Genomic DNA, 21,563 nt, shown 5'->3' with positions numbered 1-21,563 from the left:
TTTAGAGTTTTTCTCTACCAGCCATGTCATTTGCTGGAATGGCCCAGTCTCCATGACCTATGACTCATGATCAATCAGACGGGTAACTTACCAGAGCTGTAGGGCCCTGTAGAAGTGCCTCATCGGGGAACTTTCTGGCCTGGACCAGATGCCAAAATACTGTCTTTTGTCTTTTCTCTTCATTGGCTTTGACCTCCACTCACGGCCTGCTGAGCATCTGAGTGTCAACTATACCAGACTCAAAGAACAAATAATTGGTTTTAGCTTAGCTTTTGTAGTACACTTAAAGCTTGACAAAATAAACAGATTTTTAAATAGATTTTGACTCTTCACACTCTATTTCCTAAAAGCCTGACAAACTCATCAGACAATGTAAGTAATAAAAAAAAAAAAACCTTATTTCTCAAAACCTGTTTCTCCAAAGTCTATTAAGAACAGATCAATATTTTAAGGAAACCTTATGGCTGCAAGCAGCAAATCAGCCTCTACTTTTAAATAGTCACAGATTTTGGCATTAGAACTTTTAATAGTCACTTTAGTCACATCCACATTATTGTTTCATCAGTGTTCACAGATGAACACTTCTTGTGAGAATTCCTAGCCTCCTAGTTTTCTCCTAACTTTTCTCTTGTCCCAATTTGGAACAGTCTCTTACAAAACGACTTTGTTTTGTTAAACCCTTTCTTGTGGAAAGGATTTCCTTTTGTCAGGGGTGCATTTATGTAACTATCACCACCTACAGCTCTTCCTCACACTGGCCAGCTCTTTTCAGCACTGCTCTTCTTGACAGCATGGCTAATGCCACTTGGGTTTTCCCCTGTGTGTACGAACGTACATGTAGTGTGTATATGGCGGACACAGCCAGTGTACATGGGCACCAGGAGAGGCCATCACTCTCTGCCTTCCTCCCTTGAGACAGGGTCTATCACTGAGCCCAGTGCTAGGCTGGCCATCCACAAGCTGCAGGGTGAGTCTTGTCCCTCCCTCCCAGAGCACTGGGCTTAGAAAGCCACATGCGGCCATAACCAGCTATTGACATGGGTGCTGGGGACTCGAACTCAGGTCCTCATGTTTGTACATCAAGCACTCTTATCCACTGAGTCATCTCCCCAGCCTTGGTTTGTCTTTTTTCTTTTCTTTTTTCTTTTTTTTTTTTTCTTTTTATCATAAAAACCTAGATGTAGGGAATGCTTGGCCACTTTGTGTGTTTATTTTATTTTTTCAAGATGCACCTATTTGGGGATGCTGTTGAAGATTAAATTATCAGTTATTGGCTATATGTCACCAGTTTTTTTTCTGGTTATTTTGAGACAGGGTTTCTCTGTATAATAGCCCTGGCTGTCCTGGAACTCTCTTTGTAGACTAGGATGGCTTTGAACTCACAGAGATCCTCCTGCCTATGCCTCCTAAGTGCTTGGACTAAAGTCATGCACCACTACACCCAGCCGCCATCTTTTTTATTAAAGTCCATTGTCTAGTTACATTGTATAAAAGTCATGTTACTCTCTTTCTAAGGCTTAGGGATAAAATTTGTCCCAATTATGAAGGATGCTTTGGAGATAAAAATTAACAGAAATCTTGCAATTGCTATGATAAAAACACTGACTAAAACCAACTTGGTTTAAATCTTAGAGGCTATAGTCATTCATATTAGTCAAGCAGAAACTCAGGCAGGACAGGAACCTGGAGGCAAGAACTGAAACAGAGGCCATGGAGGAGTGCAGCTCCCTGGATTGTAACCCATGGCTTGCTCAGCCTGCTTTCTTACACAACACAGGACCACCTTTCCCAGTGGTCTGAGCCCGGCTCCACAGCAACCCTTAATCAAGAAAATGCCCCCCACAGATTTGCCTACAGGTCAACCTGGCAGAGTCATTTTCTCAATTGAGTCTCCCTCTTCCCAGATGACTCCAGCTTGTGTCAGGTTGACAAAAACTAACACAAGGAAAATTACCAGGAGCTCATGCTCAACTGTGGCCCTATTTTAAAAAATAGGTGAAAGAAATGCCTCCATTTGACTTAGGAGCCCAGAGATCAGGTTCAGCATGCCTTGCCTGCTCTTGAAGTTGCCTTGGCCAGCAAGGAACTGAGTTTCCCTCTTGTATTCCTCATACACAAGAAAGATATGGTTTCCTCCTTCGGACAGCATAAAGTGTCTTCCTGTAAGGAAGCAGGCAAAAAGAAAGAGCCTCATCCCTGTCACAGTGTATCAGAGGCTCTTGGCCACAGAAGAATCTAGAAGTTCCCTTCAGGACCAGTTAGACCAGTGGGCAAAATAAGGGTCCCCAAAACAGAGGGCCCAGCATTTGGGTATCTGGTGTCATCTCCCACATCTGCTAGGAAAGTAGTGACCTCACCTCATGACAACACAGTCACTTGGAGGAATTGGCACATGCCAAGTCACTCCCCTTTGGAAAAAGCACCTGACCATGGATGTCGCAGGAAACTGAAGCAGAAGTGAGGCGAGATCCAGTGTTCTACGGCTCGTGCTCCCCAGTGTAGGAAAGTGGGAGAGATCTCATAGACAGGCACAGAAGTGCACACTCCGAAGGAAGGCACACGCAAGTTTATATCTCCACCCAAGGAAGGGCAGCCCATGCCTCATCATGATGGTGACATCTAACAGCCAATCATGGAGCTTGGCCAGGAAAGAGCCTATGTGCAGACAGGCGCACTCATGTAGATCCAGGTGTGGTGGCACAGTCTGTAACCACAGCACTGGGAGGCGTGATGAAAGGGTCCCTGGAGCTTGCTGGCTAGCCAGGCTAGCCAAACCAAGTGGGCTCCAAAGTCAGAGACCCTGCCTCAGAGCACAAGGTGGAGAGCAATTGAGGAAGACACTTAAAGTTGACCTTCGACCTCCACATGCGCATCTCCATATGTGCACATGCACTCACAGAAACATGTACACACACATAAATCCAACCATAATATGGCAGAGATGTCAAAAAAGATGTCACTAGATGTCACCATGGACACTATGGACTCTCCTCAGCTCTCTGGGCCTTGTGATCTACATGGAAAGAATTGAAAAGAGCTGACAGAGGGTAGCAGCACAGAGACACGAAGTTCTGTTGAGGGGTGAGTGGAGACACTGGCCAAAGGGACCGTTGTGCCCCCCTAGTTTGGTTTCTAAAGACTCTGGGACAGACAGCTTTCCTGAGGGGCATGTCTCTACACAGGAGAGCCATTTGGACTGGCTCTCACAGGAGGAGAGTGGTTGGTCCTGTTAGAGTCTCCTGTATAGTAACTTCATGAAGTGTGCAGATTCTCGGGCCAAGCTCAGGTAGTTTTCAGTTCATGGCCTTTGCTGTTTGGATGCCACCCCTCTTCCCAGAGCCAGGGACAGAGCCTGGGTCCTGTGCTCTGCCTGGTGACTGGTCCTGCAGAGCCTGGGTCCTATGCTCTGCCTGGTGACTGGTCCTGCAGAGCCTGGGTCCTGTGCTCTGCCTGGTGACTGGTCCTGCAGAGCCTGGGTCCTGTGCTCTGCCTGGTGACTGGTCCTGCAGAGCCTGGGTCCTGTGCTCTGCCTGGTGACTGGTCCTGCAGAGCCTGGGTCCTGTGCTCTGCCTGGTGACTGGTCCTGCAGAGCCTGGGTCCTGTGCTCTGCCTGGTGACTGGTCCTGCAGAGCCTGGGTCCTGTGCTCTGCCTGGTGACTGGTCCTGCAGAGCCTGGGTCCTGTGCTCTGCCTGGTGACTGGTCCTGCAGAGCCTGGGTCCTATGCTCTGCCTGGTGACTGGTCCTGCAGAGCCTGGGTCCTGTGCTCTGCCTGGTGACTGGTCCTGCAGAGCCTGGGTCCTGTGCTCTGCCTGGTGACTGGTCCTGCAGAGCCTGGGTCCTGTGCTCTGCCTGGTGACTGGTCCTGCAGAGCCTGGGTCCTGTGCTCTGCCTGGTGACTGGTCCTGCAGAGCCTGGGTCCTATGCTCTGCCTGGTGACTGGTCCTGCAGAGCCTGGGTCCTGTGCTCTGCCTGGTGACTGGTCCTGCAGAGCCTGGGTCCTATGCTCTGCCTGGTGACTGGTCCTGCAGAGCCTGGGTCCTGTGCTCTGCCTGGTGACTGGTCCTGCAGAGCCTGGGTCCTATGCTCTGCCTGGTGATTGGTCCTGCAGAGCCTGGGTCCTATGCTCTGCCTGGTGATTGGTCCTGCCTCGCTAGTTCTTCATTTGTATGAGGAGAGTTCCAGCTTCACTGCCCTTTAACATTGTGAATACTTACGTCTCTGCCTAACAAACCCATTTCTTAAATGAGAAAACAGGCTCAGAGGAAACACAGGCTGATGGAAGGTCTGTCAGACTCTGGGACCTGTGGCTTTTCTGCACTGGCTTTGATCTCCATCTCCACTACCAAAGCCCAGTATTTATCATTCATTAACAAAGCAATGACCTGCGTCTTTCCCAGGGATGGCTCTGGGCCCCACCAGGAACTGGGTTCTGTGAGAAGTGTGGTTATAAGGACCAATCTCTGCTGTGAGAAAAAAAAATCTCTCTCTCTCTCTCTCTCTCTCTCTCTCTCTCTCTCTCTCTTTCTCTCTCTCTCTCTCTCTCTCTCTGTGTGTGTGTGTGTGTGTGTGTGTGCGTGCGTGCGTGCGTGTGTGTGTGTGTGTGTGTGTGTGTGTGTGTTAATGTATGAGCCAGGCATGTTCCCAGTACTCAGAAGGTAGAGACAGTCGAGACAGGAGGAGCCGGAGCTTGAGACAATCCTGGGAGACAGACTGAGACCCTGTCCCAGCAAAGACAAATAAATAGTTACGCGCTCAGATTCAGGTTACCTGACGAATGTCCGTGGGTCCCAGCAAGTGCCCTTTCTCTGCAAATGCCTCCTCCACTCCCCCTTCCTTCCTAATCTTCATCCCCAGAGTCAACTCCCTGAAGACACTTCTTACACCTCCAGACTTCACAGTGGCCTCACCTCTGTGCGCTCTGAAACCCCTATACCTCACCTCTGCCATGAAGCATCACTCTGACAGAGTGAGAGGGCCAGAATCCAAGAGGCCCTATAAGCAAGAGAACCAAGGATCAGGCTAAGTACAAGGCATGAAGCTGGGGAAAATGAAGTGTCCAGGAGAGCTGTGCCATCTACAGTGGATACCTGAAGTCCACGTCAGGACCATGTGGCTCTGGGATGTTAAATTAAGGCGTTTCACAAAACCCCACTGATCTAGCATTTCACCTTTACAACAATGGAGAAACAGATGGTACTTCATATCCATCGAATGAGGGGAGAAACACACACTCAGAGTGGTGGGGTGAGCTGCCAAGGATGCACAGCAAGCCAGGCATGGTGGCCTATATCTAGAACCCTAGGAGGAAGCGGCAGGAGAATTGCCATGAGTCCAAGGCCCACCTGGGCCTACAATAGAAGACCACACCTCAAACACAAAGTGACACATGCCAAGGCCACAGAGCCAAGTGGTTAAGCTCACACACTCCAGTGCCACGCAAACCGCTCTCAACTTCCTGTCTCTGTGGCGTTGGACAAAGGTTCATCCCTCGGTGGTTTCTTTTCCACATCTGTGACACAGGCCTCAAACCTCAGCCTAGTAATGCTACTGAGAGACCAAGCACGCATGGGAGACCAGCCTTCTTCAGCACAGCGATAATGGACCTCTGCGCCACCCAGAGCCACTTGTGGGAAACTCTGACCCCCACGCTCTGCTCTCTGATGGTGGCTGGTTTCTTTCGGAGGCCACTGTGGCTTTGGGCTCCAGGATTCTGAGCTCCTGTCCCCACCATGCAGCTGGCTCCACTCTTCCTTCCCAGGCTGCCAGAAAAAAAGGAAAAAAAAAAAACCCTGGGAGCATACTGTGCAGAGAGGCTCAGGAAATAATGAGTTTGCCTTCCCCAAAGGCCAGAGTTCACTATTGAGCTATTTAAAACCCAACTGATGTCTTAAAATAAATATCACAATAGAGATGTCAAAATAGCTGTATGTTCCAACACAGGATGTTTTGGGGGGCAGGGGGTGGGAAATGTAAATGGATATACCACAGTGACCTCAGAGAGTCCCCTCTGGGGTTTGAGACCACAAACTGTCATCCTGTTTCATGTTGCCTGGATTTTTTTTTCTTTTTTTTTAAAGTTTGTTTTTGTCCTCTGAGGATATGGAAAAGGCTGTCATCAAAAAAGATGAGTGACTTTCCTCAAAGCAGAGAAAAGTGAATTGAATAATTGCTTTCCTAACAGTGGTCTTAGTAATTCCCAAACACAGCAGCCAGGATTGAGAGTGCATGTCTGTTATCCCAGCTACCCAGGAGGCTGAGGCAGGAGGATGGCAAGTTCCAGGCATGGCTGAGATATATAGTTAAAACTAAGCCTGGGTGATTTACCAAAACTCCTGCTGAAGTTTTTGGGGTTTTTTTTCCTTTTACTCTTTTTGTTTTGTTTTGTTTGAGACAGGGTCTCATGTAGCTCAGGTTCTCAGATGGCCAGTGAGCTCCGGCCCCCTTCCCAAGGGAGAGAGAGCAGCAAGTGGAAGTGAGTCTGCTGGTCCTCGCACCTGCGTACCAAGCACCCCTCACCTACTAACCTACATCCTGTTTATAAGGACCACAACATTTGGGGGCTGGTCTCTGGGTGGGTTGACTGGTACGGACTGATGCTCTGCTTCTCCCGCCAGAGCGACCCTCCTACAGGCAGGGGCGACACTTTTATTCCTACCCTCTCTCCTCCACACCCAGCCTCATGCCTGAGTCAAAACAAGCAACTAATTGAATTGAACCGGAATTGAAAATGAAAACAAATATCACAGAGAGCTAGAAGAAAGGGATACAAGGGCTAATGCTGTGGAAGTCTATTACGGAGCAATCAACCAGACCGTGTTTTCCTAATACAGATTAGAAAGCTGGCACGGAGGCAAGATGGAGCAGCGGTGGGGATTGGCATCCTCTGGACATCTGCCAGGTGTCGCATCTGATAAATCCTTGCCTTGCCTGGCCAACAATTTCATCTTTCAGAGGGCAGAGGAAGTGGCAGAGGGGATAGCTCCTCAGCACAAAATCCTGGCAGCACGGAAGCGCTGGCAGGTGAGGCCGTAATGGAATCTTTAGGAGAACAGGAGGGTGGGGGCCTGGACAGGTGCTCACTGTGCAGGCCTGTGGGCCTGAGTCTGAGTCCTCTGGTTCATGAAAGCCAGGCACAGTGCCATGCACTTGTAATTCCAGGGAAGCAACAGCAGGGGCTCCCTAGACAACCTCTGTGTATCTGTGTGTATGTGCTTGCAGTTTCTTCATCTTACTTGGTTTTGATAACTGTGCGGTTGCTGTATGCACCAATAGGATGCTTTCTTACGCTCTTCCTGCTTGCTCTTTGATATAGCAATGAAACATAAGACACATTTTTACACCAAGTCAAAGTTCCTGTGGTAAGTAAAGAAGTGGCCAGCTACAGCTTATTAGGGGGGTGCACCCTCTGTCCATGCCCCAGGAAAAGCGACTCACATACACGACCCCTTACATGGGGACATGTCCAGCAGAGAGCACCTTTAGAAAGACATTCCATTTCCTTCCAGAACAGGAGAGACTCCAGCAGCCTCACTTTTTGGCTATTGAAACTGAGGTTCAGAAAAGGAAGGGCACTGGCACAAACCTGGGCATCTGAGAAGCAAGGGCCAGAAAGCAACGTCCTACCTCTCAGGACAGTGGCTTTCCACTAACAGGACGGAGATTGAGAGAAACAGTCTTCTCCCAGATCCTTAAGGGATCCCCTCTGATGACACCAAAGTCAGGGCGAGGTAAGGCGCTCAACCCAGACACACCGTTCACAGCATTTGGGGATACGCCCTTGTCCTCGGCACAACCCCATAAAAGGCACATCACTGAATCCATTCGGCCATGGTTATTAGTTGGCCTCTATAAGATAGCAACAACAACAAAAAGGATTTGTTCACCACATTGGACTCGGGACTCATTCTCTCTTGATCTCCCCGAGCCATGACTAGGCAGGAAGAGGTCAGCAACTTAACACAGCAAGAGGCAAGGAGAGGAAGCTGCTGTTACCGGGCGGCTTTCCTCATGACTGTAATAGAATGCCTGTCAGAAACAGCTGCGGGGAGGAATTTATTGTGGGCCACAGCTCAGGGGACTCAGTCATCTCGTGGCAAGGGAGGCAGGGCAGAGGGTAACTCTATGCTGCTGGGAAAGAAACAGCTCATTCATAGCTGGGGAGACCAGGAAGCAGAGAACTGACGGTGGCCTGTGACCCTCGAGGCTTGCTCCTGAGCACCCACCTGCTAAAGACTCCACCATCTCCCTAAGCACATGAGTGGGGACATTTCACATCCAAAATCCAACAGCAGGTAACTCAGAAACTCAAAGATTTCGGGGGGCAGTCCTACATCTTCTCTTGTCGTGTCCCCCCATTTCCAGTCATCCCAGTAAAATCCCACAAAGCCACAGGAGTCAACTGAAACAGAGCTTCAAGTCTGCAACATTCCCATTCAAATGTCTTCAGTGGGAGCTGGCTCAGTTAGTAAAGTGCTCGCCTCGTAAGCATGAAGACCTGAGTTCGAGTCCCCTAACCCATTTAAAAACAACAATAACAACAAACAACAAACAAACAAACAAACAAAAAATAAATAAAAAGTCCGGAGGCTGGAGAGATGGCTCAGTGGTTAAGAGCACTGGCGCCTCTTCCAGAGAACCCATGTTCAATTCCACACAGCATGGCTCACAATTGTCTATAACTGCAATTCCAGAGGATCTGAAGGCCTCTTCTGACCTCAGTGGGCACGTCACCCATGTGATACACAGACATTCATATAGGCAAAACACCCATACACACAAAATAAAATAAGTGTTTTATATGGAAAAAAAAAAGATGTGGTGATGTAAAATCCATGCATTGGGGAGGCAGAGACAAGAGGGTCCCTGGAACTCACTGACCAGGCTGCCCAGCCTCCTTAGTGAGCTGCTCAAGGCCAGAGAAAGATCCTGCCTCAGAAGAAAAAAGGTGGACAGACCCTGAGGAACAACACATGAGGTTGTACTCTGGCCTACACAGAGAGATGCACATACACGTATTCACACATACAGTCACATACCCATGCACATGCACACGCACACACACGCACACACACACACACACATGCTCCTCAGCCAGGAAGACTTTCTGAACCCAGTGCAGCCACCATCCAGTCGAGACCTGGCTATTTCTCAACAAGCTGTGTTCACCTCAGAGGCCACAACCCATCTGCAGCTTTCCCCTGTGGCCCGGGTCTTTCCTCACTCTGGTGCCTTTGCACATGCTGTTCCTTCTGCTCACAGCCTGATGCCCTCCCATGGGCGGCTCTTCCTCATCCTCTTTCATCAGTTCGGATTCCCACAGGCTATTTGAGAAGTGGCTTATCACAGAGCTCCTCTCTCTGCTCCTTCTATGTGACAGAGATGACACAACTTTGTCATCTGTTTCTTCCCCCCCCTCCCACCCCGCCCCCACCCATAACCAGATGGCCACCTCATTGAAGACAGATATCCTATCTGAATCTATTTTACATGTTTTCAGAGTAAAAACAAGAAAAATATTTTTACAAATGTGCTGAAGCCAGAAATGTCTGAACGCAAATGTTTTACACAAAGCAGAATAATTATGAAGATAATAATAGCATCGACTATTTTGAAGTATAAAGTACGACGAAGCACATTACAGGCATGGCTCTTGTTACACTTCTGACACTCAGAGGACATTCAGATTCTGGTCCCCTCCCTCCACAGCCCCCTCCCCCCCTTCCTTTTCCCCCTGTATGGGGCAAATAGGCCTGAGAAAGGTCACAGAGAGAGGGAGGAAGGGACAGGAAGACAGAGACACAGAGACAGAAAGGTGTGTGTGTGTGTGTGTGTGTGTGTGTGTGTGTGTGTGTGTGTGTGTGTGTGTGTATGTGTATGTGTGTGTGTGTGTGTGTGTGTGTGTGTGTGTGTGTGTGTGTATGTGTGTGTGTGTGTTGGACTCAAAAAGGCATACCCTTGATCTTGGTGTAGCTGGCCATTTACTATCCACCTGAACTTAAGGTGGCCTTGTGTTACTGAGCCTCTGGGATGGGTGAAATGTGTTATGGTAATAAAGTACCAATGACATGACTGGCACACGGTAGATACTCTACATTGACTTCTCTTCCCCAAAACAGTAACCTCTGGCGACTGTTTCAGCGCCTTGCTCTCCAGGAAGCAGACTGAAGTCTTAGTTGGCTGACAGTCCAAAAAAGCTGCCATGTTTGTTTCGGAGCTTGCTTACCCACAGTCATCTTCATGCCTTGCCACAGCCAAGACTCCAGCCTCCCTGTGCCTTACACACTCTAGTGTCATGGGTGAGGTGACAGGGTGACACACAGAGAGAGACTGTGAGTTGCGTTAGAATGAATGTGCTGGCTAGTTTTGATGCCAACTTGACACAAGCCAGTGTCACTTAGGAAGAGGGGACTTATTGAGAAATCCCTGTGGCCAAGTTTATGAGACATTTTCTTGATTGACAGTTGATGTAGGAGGGCCCAGCTCACTGTGGCCAGTGCTACCCTTGGGCAAGTAGTCCTTGGTGTTATAAAAAAAAAAAGCAGGCTATGCAGATTGTGAGGAGTGGGCCAGTCAGCACTGTTCCTCCATGGCCTCTGTTCAGTTCCTGCCTCCCAGCTGCTACCTTGAGGTCCTGCCATGACTTCCTTCAGTGCTAGGCAGTGATGTGAGAGTGTTAGCCAACTAAGCCCTTCCTAACTCATGTTTGTTTTAGTCATGGTGTTTATCACAGCAACAGAAACCCAACTAAAATAACGGCTGTGACATCATAGGATTTCCTTGGCCACCATTAGAAGCTGAAAGCTGTCTGCAGTCAGCTTGGAGTTTTGGAGGCAACCATGACAGCAGCAGATATGAATTTCTATTATCTGAAAAGCCATGCCCCTGGTCCCAGGTGGTGAAGTCCAGAGACTGGGTGTATGTAGGACTCTGCCTGGTCTGATTTGCACAGGGCAGCCTGTTTGCCTGGGGATACCAGAAATCTGCCTGTCAGCTCCCTTTCCCGGGATCACCTCCCCCACCCCCCAGCTCAGCAGCTCACTCAGGAATACATTGACATTTCCAAGGCTATTGATTTCAGGAGCCAGCTAGGCAGAGGTTGGGGGAGTAGATTGACTCTGTTGTTGGAGAGAAGGAAAGGAAGAATAAACAACGGTGCTTTGGTTTGTAGGACAAAACCAAAATTATGAACAAGCGCGCTGAGCGCAGCAGGTGAAGTTCTCCAGGGTGCTGATGGTGCAGGTGGAGATGAATGGGGAAGAGTTTGCACCTGGCCCTACTCTGGTTATTAACGACCAAGTCTCCTGCAGAAGCCAGGAAGTCCTCCTGCAGACTCTTACAGGATGTCTGGGTCACATCAGACCTCAGCTTTTCTCAAAGACCTCTGCTCTAGGGAGCCCAACTCACAGCTCAGGAGGCACAAGAAACATAAGGGGCTGGGAAAATGGCTCAGTCAGTAAACCCAGGGGCCTGGGTTTGGTTCCCCGAATCCATGTGAAAATAGAAGCTGTAATGGAGGCACACAGTTATAATCCCAGCACTAAGGAGGCAGACGCAGGCGGTTCCCTGAGCTCAGTGGCTAGCCAGCCATGTCCAGTCAGTGAGGTCCAGGATAACTGAAGACCCTCTCTCAAAAAATACGATGGACAACACCTGAGGAATGACAACCAAGGGTGACCTTTGGCCTCTATATGAGCACACACACACATGCACAAGCACCTGGGCACCCATGGACGTGCGAACACACATTCAAACACACCACACACGCACACTCACATACTTACATACATGCTCACACACACCCATTTACACACACAAACCACCACTGCAACAGCTAGTGCTTCACGAGCCTGGGTGTGACAGTCACGGTTGTTACAGGAAGTTTTCCATTCAGCTACTCAGCAGCCTCAGGGGCCTTCTGTGGCCCTCCTTCCAGGATCCAAGAACTGAGGAGCGGGCACAATGGCATCTCGGGCACTTGCTGGACATCTGCTCCTCGATCAGAGCTCCTGCCCGAAGGGTGGTCACAGATCTTGCTTGTGACCCACACTTCAGACAGTTGCTTTCTACAATCAGTGATTGACCAGGCAGCCTACAACCTAGGGGCCTTCCTGTAGAGTGGGAGAGTGCTTAGTGTACATGAATACGGTCGCACACACTACATCTACCTATATATGTAGATATATACATAAAGAATGATCTTACCATAAGGTGCCATCGTTACATATAGAAAACTGAAATAGTGTGGAAAATATTTCAGTTTTATTTATATTCCATTTATACATATACTATGAATATATACTGTAAGTATATTTATATAGAGATAATTGTATAGATAATTATAATTAACAATACTTATAAGTGTGTATAACTATAGCTATATATTATATACATAAACTATTCAGTTATATGCAATATACAAAATATATTTCTATATATGTGTGCATTCATATAGACATTAACTATAGCTATATGCATATGTATAGTTAATATAGATAACAAAGTTAAATACAGACTATAAACCACATATGCTTCCCTATGTCAGTATATAATACATGTATGTAGTTAACTTCTGGTTTTGTTTCTATTGCTGTGAGAAAATAAACTGACAAAAACCAACTTAGAGGAGAGAAGGTTTACTTTATCTTACAATTCCAGGTCACAGCCCATCACTGCCAGGAAGTCACAGTGGTAGGAGCTTGTGGCAGCAGGTGACACCACATCCAGTCAAGAGCAGAGAGATGGGACTCTGTTCGTGCTAAGTGCTCAGCTACTTCCCCCTGCTCTTTACTGTGCTGCTGCTAGAATTACACTGCGCCGGCGCCTCCTTACTGCGTTCCTCAGCCCATCCTTCTACTTTCACATAACAGTAGCTACCACCCTCGCCAAAGCAGCCTCTCTCTACAGAAAGTAGACAGCATCCCAGACACCCATAACTAGACACATGCCAAGATCAGTGCACTGTGGTGAGTCCAGTGGACACGCCTGCAGCACAGCTACTGCACTGTGGTGAGTCCAGTGGACACGTCTGCAGCACAGCTACTGCACTGTGGTGTCCAGTGGACACGCCTGCAGCACAGCTCCTGTACCATGGTGAGCCCAGTGGACACGCCTGCAGCACAGCTCCTGTAACTATTTCTCAGGGAACATCAAGAGAGGAAGGGGAGATACTGGAAGAGATGAAGTCTGTGGGGAAACAACCTCCCAAAAATGGTCACAAATAAGACCTGAACAAAGGCAGTAGCAACGGCTGTGTTAATGTGGAAGGGGAAATTTCCACTGTTCTTAAAGAGAAGTTTTAAATAATTTCATACATGAGTACACTGGATTTACACACTTTCTACCCCCCTGCTGCCCCTCCACCTGCCGTCTCCACCTCCCTCTTGGATTCATGACCTGTCTGTAATTATTACACACACCAAAATCTATGAAGTCAATTTAGTGTTGCTTGTACACACATGTGTTTAGGGCTGAATGCTTGCGATTAGATAACTTAGGTTTCTCATCCCTGAAGAAAATTGTCAGTGCTCTCCTCCCGCCCAGTAGCTGTTGCCTGCCTGTAGCTCCTCCTCTGGGGTGGAGCCTTGTGACATTTCTCCTATTCCTGCTGGCATGCCAAAGGGTACGGTCATTACACACGCCTTGCTCAGGGAGCCGTATCGCTGACACTGTTGTGGGTCTGGAGGACAGAATCACAGCAGGCATCCTGACGCCTTTGTCCTGACAATCTTGCCACACCCTCTTCTTAGCTATTCCCTAGGCCTTAGGCGCAGGAGTTGCGTGGTAGCTGAATCAGTCAGGGCCGAGCACCCCACAGTCTGCTGTCCTGAATTTTGGTTATTTGTGCCTTTCTGTGATGGTCTTCATGTGCTGCAAAAAGAGGAATGTGGTGGTTTGGATGGGAATGGCCCCCACAGGCTCTTATGTTTAAATGTTCAGTCTCCAGTCGGTGGAACTGTTTGGGAAGGATGAGGAGGTGTGGCCTTATTGGAGGAGATGCGCCACTAGGGGTGAGCTTTAGTGTTTCAAAAGACCCCTGCCATTCCCAGTGTCTCTCCCTCTGCCCCTGGCTTGTGGATGAAGATGTGGGCCATCAACTATCCCTGCTGCCATCCCTTTGCTCCACCATCAGAGACGCTAACCACCTGAAACTGTAAGCCGATTAAGTACGTTCTTTTGTAAGTAGCCTTGCTCGTGGGATTGTCTAACAGCAATAGAAAAGTAACTGAGGCCCACCTTCGCTCACACAGGCGGGAAGAAGGCCCACCTGCCCCTATGGCTTACCCACACTGGGAGCAACTGCAGTGTGCAAGTATGTGGTGCAGAGATGAGAGAGAAACAGCATGGTTTGAACACTATGAAGAGAGGTGGAACTGGAGACTCTAGGTTAGTGAGTAGCAGCCTGATGTGAGTAGCCTGCCTTGCACCTGAGGCCCTGGTACAGTCCTGGCTGTGCTCCACTGAGGGTCACGTCTGGATGCACGGCCATGCCCCAGCGGGGATCTGTGTCGATGTTCATGGCTCATATTATCATCAGAAGCAAACATCCCTCATCTGGGCTACCACCTGGACCCATGCATGTTGATGTCCAAGGGCCATGCAGATCTGCCCCGAGCCCTGGACGGCTGCAATGCTTGGGAGAGTGGTGCCCCCATACCTTACCTGGCCAGCACAGTAGAGCTGGGTGAAAGTGAGCGAGCCACCCCAAGAGCATGACAGTGGGAGAGCTGCCCCCCCTTTCCAGCTGCAGTATTTGGTGAGATAGCTAGGAAGTCCTAGTGCTGTGGGTGCAGGAGAGCTGGCAGGCTGGCCAACTCAGCTACCACCCAGATCCAAGGCTTCGAGTTGGCCCACCCCAACATCTACCCCATATGTGAACTTCTGGAGCACATGAAGGGGCCGGTCCTACAGATCCAAAGCTGCGAGATCTCCATGACACAGGCCAACAACAGGATATCCGAGAGGAGTCCCAGTGAGGATCCAGTATTGACGATGCAGCAGATGTCAGAGGCCTCAACCAGACCGTGACTCACTGCAATGAGCATTTGCAAGTAAAGCTGTGTGAACAAAAGGGTCACTGTGGGACACACTGGGACACACTGGGACACACTGGGACACACTGGGACACACTGCAGCTTCCACATCGGGATTTCTTTTTCTTGTTTTGGTTTGGTTTGGTTTCTGGTTAATTTTTATATTTTATTTTCTTTTTGTGGGGATGGGTTGCAAGGACCAAGGACAGATGCAAAGAGAAAAGGAGATAAGTGAGACTGAGGTGCATGATGTGAAATTCACAAATAACCAATTAAAATTTAAAAAAAAAAAAACTAAGAAAAGAAAAAGAAAAAAGAAAAAAAACTAACTAAGACAGAGTGAAAGCTACACTTACCTGAGAATATAAAAATAAGTGTCACCAGGTTGGGCTGTACTGTACTAATTAAGCTGATCAAGACAATCCCACCAACACGCCACAGGCCAACCTGATGCAGAAATCCCTCACTAAGACTCTCTTCCCCAGTGAGTGAAGTTAATTCTAGGTCATGTGAAGTTGGCACTTATAAATAATCACATTAACTAATACAGTCCATACTTACCCAGATATTTATATGCATATATAATATACAGACATTTACACATATGCATTGAACTTACATAAATCTGTTATATTATATGTAATTATGTAGTGATGCAGTAAAAGGTATATTTAGTAAACACGTACACACATATGCATCTCCTATAATATAACCCTGACGTATTGGGAGTGTCTACATATTAGCACACGGCACTTACTAGTATGGGTGGAGGCCATAATTTATATTTCCTTAGTAACGGCGACTTAGGGTGCTCCACTTTGTTCTTTCCTTCTTCTCTTTCTTTATTTACTTTTTAAGTTAAAATTTCCTTAATTTTTTATTCCTGGTGCCCCTACCACAATTTACAGGGCAATATACCTGATGCAATGGGGGGAAAAAAGTTACAGCAGATAAAAGACCTCAGGAACGTCCATCCAGCTGACACCACATTGCACTTGTTGCAAACTGTGGCTGTGACAGTCCTGAACAACAGTTGAAGCTGCAGTGACTTCTCTGACTGTGGATCATCGCTCCTGCTGGGGCAGATCTTTACAGCTCCTCTAATGCACTTGGGGCGACTGTCTCAAAGTAACCCGCAGCTTTCCTGGCAACTCCTCGCTCTCTCTCCTGCTAAGAATTGTGGCCTTTCTCTGCTGTTTTTTTTTTTTTCTTTTAACCTTCTGCTACCGTATCCACCACTTCACACCAGGTCCACAGCCACCACCATAGGGACTGCCCGAGCTTCTTCCATCAAAACTGCCCCCTTCGTGGGTCCATAATTTGACTGCTGTTGTCCGCTATAATTTCCAAAGTCATTATAGTTCCCACCACCATAGTTACCTCCACCAAAACTTCCTCGTTCCCTGTAACCATCATCTCCTCTTCTTCCTCTTCCTCCCCCTCTTCCTCCTCATGCACCACTTCGGTTTCCATGTCCTGTTCCACCACACCATAGCCTCCTCTGCTACTGTACCAGGACCTCCTCCACCATAGTTGCCACTGTCACCTCCAAACCCATTATATCCACCTCCACCACCTCCACCACCTCCACCACCACAGCCTCCTCTCCCACCAAAGTTCCCACCACGACCCATGGTGTTGCCAGATCCACCTCCATGACCTCTGTGTGCCCCAGCAGACTGCATCTCTTGTTTAGAAATAGCCTTTTTCACTTCACAGTTATGCCCATTAACAGTGTGGTGTTTCTGAACAACAATTTTATCAACTGTGTCATGATCATCAAAAGTTACAGAAACAAATCCTCTCTTTCTTTCCACTCTGCCTGATTTCCATAACTTCTATACTTTCAGTCTTGCCATACTTTTCAAAGCAGTCTCCCAGATTATATTCTTCTGTATCCTTTTTAATACCACCAACAAAAATTTTCTTCACCATTAAGTGGGTACTAGGTTTTACAGAATCCTCTCTAGAAACATCTCTCCTTGGTTCCACCACACACCCATCAACCGTGTGTGGCCGAGCACATCGCAGCATCCACCTCTTCAACACAAGAGTCACAAAACCAAAGCCCCTGCATCATTTTATTTGGGGATCTCTCATGACCACACAGTCTGTAAGCATGCCCCATTTCTTAAAATGTTCTCTTAAAGCTATCATCTGCGGTTTCAAAGCTCAGGCCACCAATCAGCTGCTTCCTCGGCTGTTCTGGTTCCTTTGGACCATGGCCCTCCATTTTGAGATCGAACTCACCTCTACCAACTCGAGTTTAATATGGGACCGAGAGAAAGAGCTCTTCTTTTCTTTTTTAATGAAGGAATCTTACAACGTAGCCCTAGCTGGCCTGCAACTAACCACATAGACCAGGCTAGTCTCAAACTCCTAGAAATCCACCTGCCTCTGCCTCCTGGGTGCCAAGATTAATTTGCACACACCGTATCTGGCCCCATTTTTTTCACTATCACAAATGACATGACAGTGAACATCATGAACACACCTTGTTCCACACATGTGAACTCTTCACTGAAATCTATTTTTAAGGGGAAAAAAGTGCTAGAGGCATGGAGACCTGTGCTTTCACTCGCTTGATCTTGACAACCTAACCACCCTTTTCACTGTGCCAGTGACAGCAGTGTGGGCTTTCTGTGTGTGGGTGGTCTGCAGCAGTCAGCCCCTCTCAATGTGGTGGCTGCTGGTCCACCTGAGGCGTCTGCACTCTGAGCCTCTGCATCGAACCAGAGTCCAGCAAGCCCTTTCAGATCCGCCATGCCACTCACTGGCCCACAAGTGGGCTGAGAGGAGAGCCCTCACTGTTTGTCACCATCAGGCTGTTCCAGGTGTCCCCACACCTCCCACCAGCAGCACTGTCTAGGAATAAATAGAAAATAGCAAACTTCACTGAAGGGTCCAGAAGTTGGGGTTCAATCATCTATTTTCTCCCAGGTCTTGAAGCGATTTCACTTGTCAGTGGGGCACAGTGAAGGCCATCTGAAGTATATGCCAGATCCTGCCATAACGCTCTGCCTATGATGTCACCAAGCCTCCTATGAAGGACATCTGTGAGTCTGTGTGCCTCTGATCACAAGACTCAAAGCCAGTACAGAGGGCTAAAAGGCTAAAGGAAAACAGACTTTGTACCACCCCCTCCTTCTCCCTCCCCCTCCAAGACACGGGAGTAGGCAGAGGAGAGGGGAGCGCTGTCTCCAGTCAGATCCTCGCTACCCCCAGCTCATGCAACCGGCATGCTTGCTATACGAGCGTCCCGAATCATTCCACAGGAGGTATCAGGGAGCGTCTAACAACGTGTGCGGCACAATCAGACTGGAAAATATAACTGAAATACAAAGCCAGGGAAAAGACACATAGAAAAGAAAGGCAAACCACGGGGAAAATAGCCATGAAAGGCATTGGGCTCTGCCCACGTTCTAGGCATCCAGACTCCAACCAGGTGCTAAGCTTTCCGGAGATCCAAGCAAAGAAAAAAATCAGAAGCATGGTCTTGAGAGATGGCTCGGTGGCTAAGAGGTTACGTTACTCTTGGCAGAGAACCTGAGTTCGCTCCCCAGCACCCAGAACAGTTCACAACAGCCTGTAACTCCAGATCCAGGGATCTGCTGCCCTCTTCTGGTCTCCATGGGCACTGCACCCCAGTTGAATCTCTCTCTCTCTCTCTCTCTCTCTCTCTCTCTCTCTCTCTCTCTCTCTCTCTCTCCCTCCCTCCCTCCCTCCCTCCCTCCCTCCCTCCCTCTCTCTCTCTCTCTCTCTCTCTCTCTCTCTCTCTCTCTCTCTCTCTCACACACACACACACGTGCACGCATAAAACACAAAATCCTTTTTTATAAAAGAAAAAGAGAAATCAAAAGTAGTCTGCATGAAACTCAGAACTGGCAATCAAATCTCAAATGAGCAAGGAAGAGGATGGCCACGCTTAGACTTGGGGGGGGCGGCAGAAATTAAAGATGGTGGGTCTCCCCATTCTAATTCTCTAAAGCTGGAGCCAGCCAGGCCAAATAAACCAGTCCGCTACCAAGACCTTTCTAAGACCTTCCTCCCAGGATGCTGACCTCAGACACCTCAATTTCCCACCAAGACTCCAGTATCCTGCTTAACGCTTTTCTTTCTTTTTCCTTACGCTATTTTTCTTTTTCTTTTACTGGTACTTAACGCCAACTGAACATTAGAGTTCTTTTTTTAAATCCAGACCATACATCATCTCCCCAAGGTGCAGCTGAGTAACTGTTGCCTTCACCAAGAAAGGCACCTCCAGCTTCCTGTTCCTCCCGACACTGCGAGGCCAACTGTTGCACGCATCTGCACCCGTTAGCCCCACGCGAAGTGTGAACGAGGTGCGCAGAATCCCAGTGACTCAGCCACTCTTTCCCGGCTCTACAAAACGAGGGGTCAGACTCCAAATGACAGGTTCTTCCCACCCTCTGCTGAGAGAGGTGTCTCTTCCCTGGTCAGGGGGATCTGCTGACATCTAAAAAGCCGTGACAAATTTGATTACAGGGTCAAGGAAAGAGCTGTCTGTGGCAGCGCCATTTCACCTCATTTTCTATCTACTTGGGATGTCCTCTCCAACAGGTGTCTGCCCACTCTCTTCCCGCAGCCTTCATCTTGTCAGGCTAATGTGGCTACATATAAAATGCAAGCTTCGAGATGGAAGACTGGCTTTGCAAACGGAAACAAAGCCAGAACAAGTACAAAGGACACTAGAAGTCTTCCTTTGCTGGAATAGTTGCAGAAATTCCCCTGCGTGCCTTGGCCAGAAGACCCTAGAGCAGAAAAGCCTCAGGTTTGGCCTGGAAGCTGAGCCTCGAGCGCCATCTAGGAGCAGCCGGCGGCACTGCAGGCTCTCCAGGACAAGCAGAAGTTTCCTCTCTGGGTTCTACCCTGCCATCTGTGAAAGTCTCTGTTGCAGCCAGAGACTCCGCCAGGGAGGTTTGTGTTCAGGCCGTGCCACTTCCGAAGCTGGGTAGTTCTGGACAATTTGTTTTCCTTATTTTCAAAGCAAAGATGCCAACTTTACTGGATGAACAAGGGATTAAGAAAGGAAAACTGTATAAGCGGGCATAGAGCATGAAGAAGAAGAAAAACAAAGCAAAACACTATTCTTATCACTCCTGGCTTCCCATCTGTCGCTGTGGTAAAAGATAATCTGGCAAAAAAGCAACTTAGGGGAAGCAAGGGTTTGTTCCGCTTACAGTTCCAGTCTACAGCCCATCGCGAAGGCGAAGTCAGTCTGGGAGCTGAAAGCCGAGAGGAACGAATGCGCCCATGCAGACTACTCACCCACGCTCAGCTCGCTGTTTCCGCTCACGGCTCAGGGCCCAGTTCACGAAATGGTGCTGCCCACATTCCAGCCAGGCCTTCCGACCTCAACTGCCAGTCAAGAAAACAGCACGCTAGCAGGCCAATCCCCCAGTGAGATTCTCGCCCCACGTGAGTGTAGGTAGCGTCGAGTTAATAGTTAAAGCATCACACCTGCCTAGGCCATAAACTGACTGAGTCCTCAAACAAGCCGCTCTGGGAAAGAAAAGCACCATTTGGCTCACCTGTGAAACAGGGACACGGCCCTCATAGGGGGTTGGAAAGGCAGGTATAATAAAAAGTAATATCTACAACAACATGCGGTCTACAGCGAGGGTGCAGCTGGTGAGAAAGGGGTAGCGAGGAAATAGTTAACCCACCCTGCCTTGTGTGGCCCCCGAGGGTGAGCAAGTAGGAAGACAATTAAGGTAAACAGGACAGTGCCCTAGTGAACGACCCAACAACGTAAATAGCAGTATAAGAAATGTGAGAGACACAAGCCAAGTCAATAGCTGTCTAGGCTGCCTCGGTTACGTCCCTTCCATGCTGCACACACAAAGGATTGCTCTTCTGACTTATACACTGACTTATAAATGTACAGTGTTATTTATTTTTTTTAAGTGGGAGAAGATGTCTGGCTTACACACTTTACACACGTGGTGACTTTTTACAGATGCCTTCCCATGGAACATCCCATAGTCTGAGGCTTCCGTCCTTCCCTCCCCTCCACACCGCCCCCGGGATTTCATCAGCCTGGAGTCCCGATCCTGACTTCCTCACACCTTTCTCACACTGTTCTCCCGGTTGCCTGCCCCCTGCCCCTGTCCAGGTGCCCTCTGCCTCCTGCCTGGACCTGCAGCAGCCTGGACCTGCAGCAGCCTCTCCCTGCGGCTCTCTGCACTCCAGCCCTCCTGCAGGGGCTCTCAAGGGCTCACGCCCTGAGGGAAGGACCTGAGGAAACTTTATCTGGCCCTGGATGCAGACCTTCCTTCTCAGAGCTGTACTGTATGGTCTCTGCCTTCCCCAAATGTAGAACCCACATGAGGGAGGGCCACATAACACTCATTGGCCGCAAACACAGGAAAAGGTGCCGGATGATGTGAGCCCAGCTGGCAAGGACACATCCTTTTCTATCTTTCTTTCTTTCTCTTTCTCTCTTTCTTTCTTGTTTGTTAGCTTGGTTTTTGTTTTGTTTTTTGTTTTTCACAACAGGGTTTCTCTGCATA

At 48.6% G+C, this 21,563-nt stretch overlaps 1 long non-coding RNA gene and 1 pseudogene across 3 annotated transcripts in view; both read right to left on the bottom strand.

Annotated features, from left to right (window-relative positions):
- The window catches only part of LOC311588310, a 414,683-nt gene extending 393,476 nt beyond the window's left edge, over positions 1 to 21,207 (bottom strand). Inside the window, exons 1-2 of one of the 2 annotated variants that reach the window (XR_014776147.1) lie at positions 19,236 to 21,207; positions 92 to 238 (exon numbers count right to left, since the gene is read on the bottom strand). This is a non-coding gene — a long non-coding RNA (uncharacterized lncRNA). The remainder of the gene's footprint in view (positions 1 to 91; positions 239 to 19,235) is intronic. The other variant, XR_014776148.1, reaches the window with a different exon arrangement.
- Positions 15,991 to 17,952, bottom strand: LOC311588304 (heterogeneous nuclear ribonucleoproteins A2/B1-like; annotated as a pseudogene). Its single transcript has one exon. The product of its transcript is annotated as a heterogeneous nuclear ribonucleoproteins A2/B1-like (transcript).
- Positions 21,208 to 21,563: the final 356 nt, after the last annotated feature.

Source organism: Acomys minous (assembly GCF_964271855.1).
Source record: "Acomys minous genome assembly, chromosome: 2".
Classification (NCBI taxonomy): domain Eukaryota; kingdom Metazoa; phylum Chordata; class Mammalia; order Rodentia; family Muridae; genus Acomys; species Acomys minous.
This window is presented reverse-complemented; position numbering and strand designations above follow the sequence as displayed.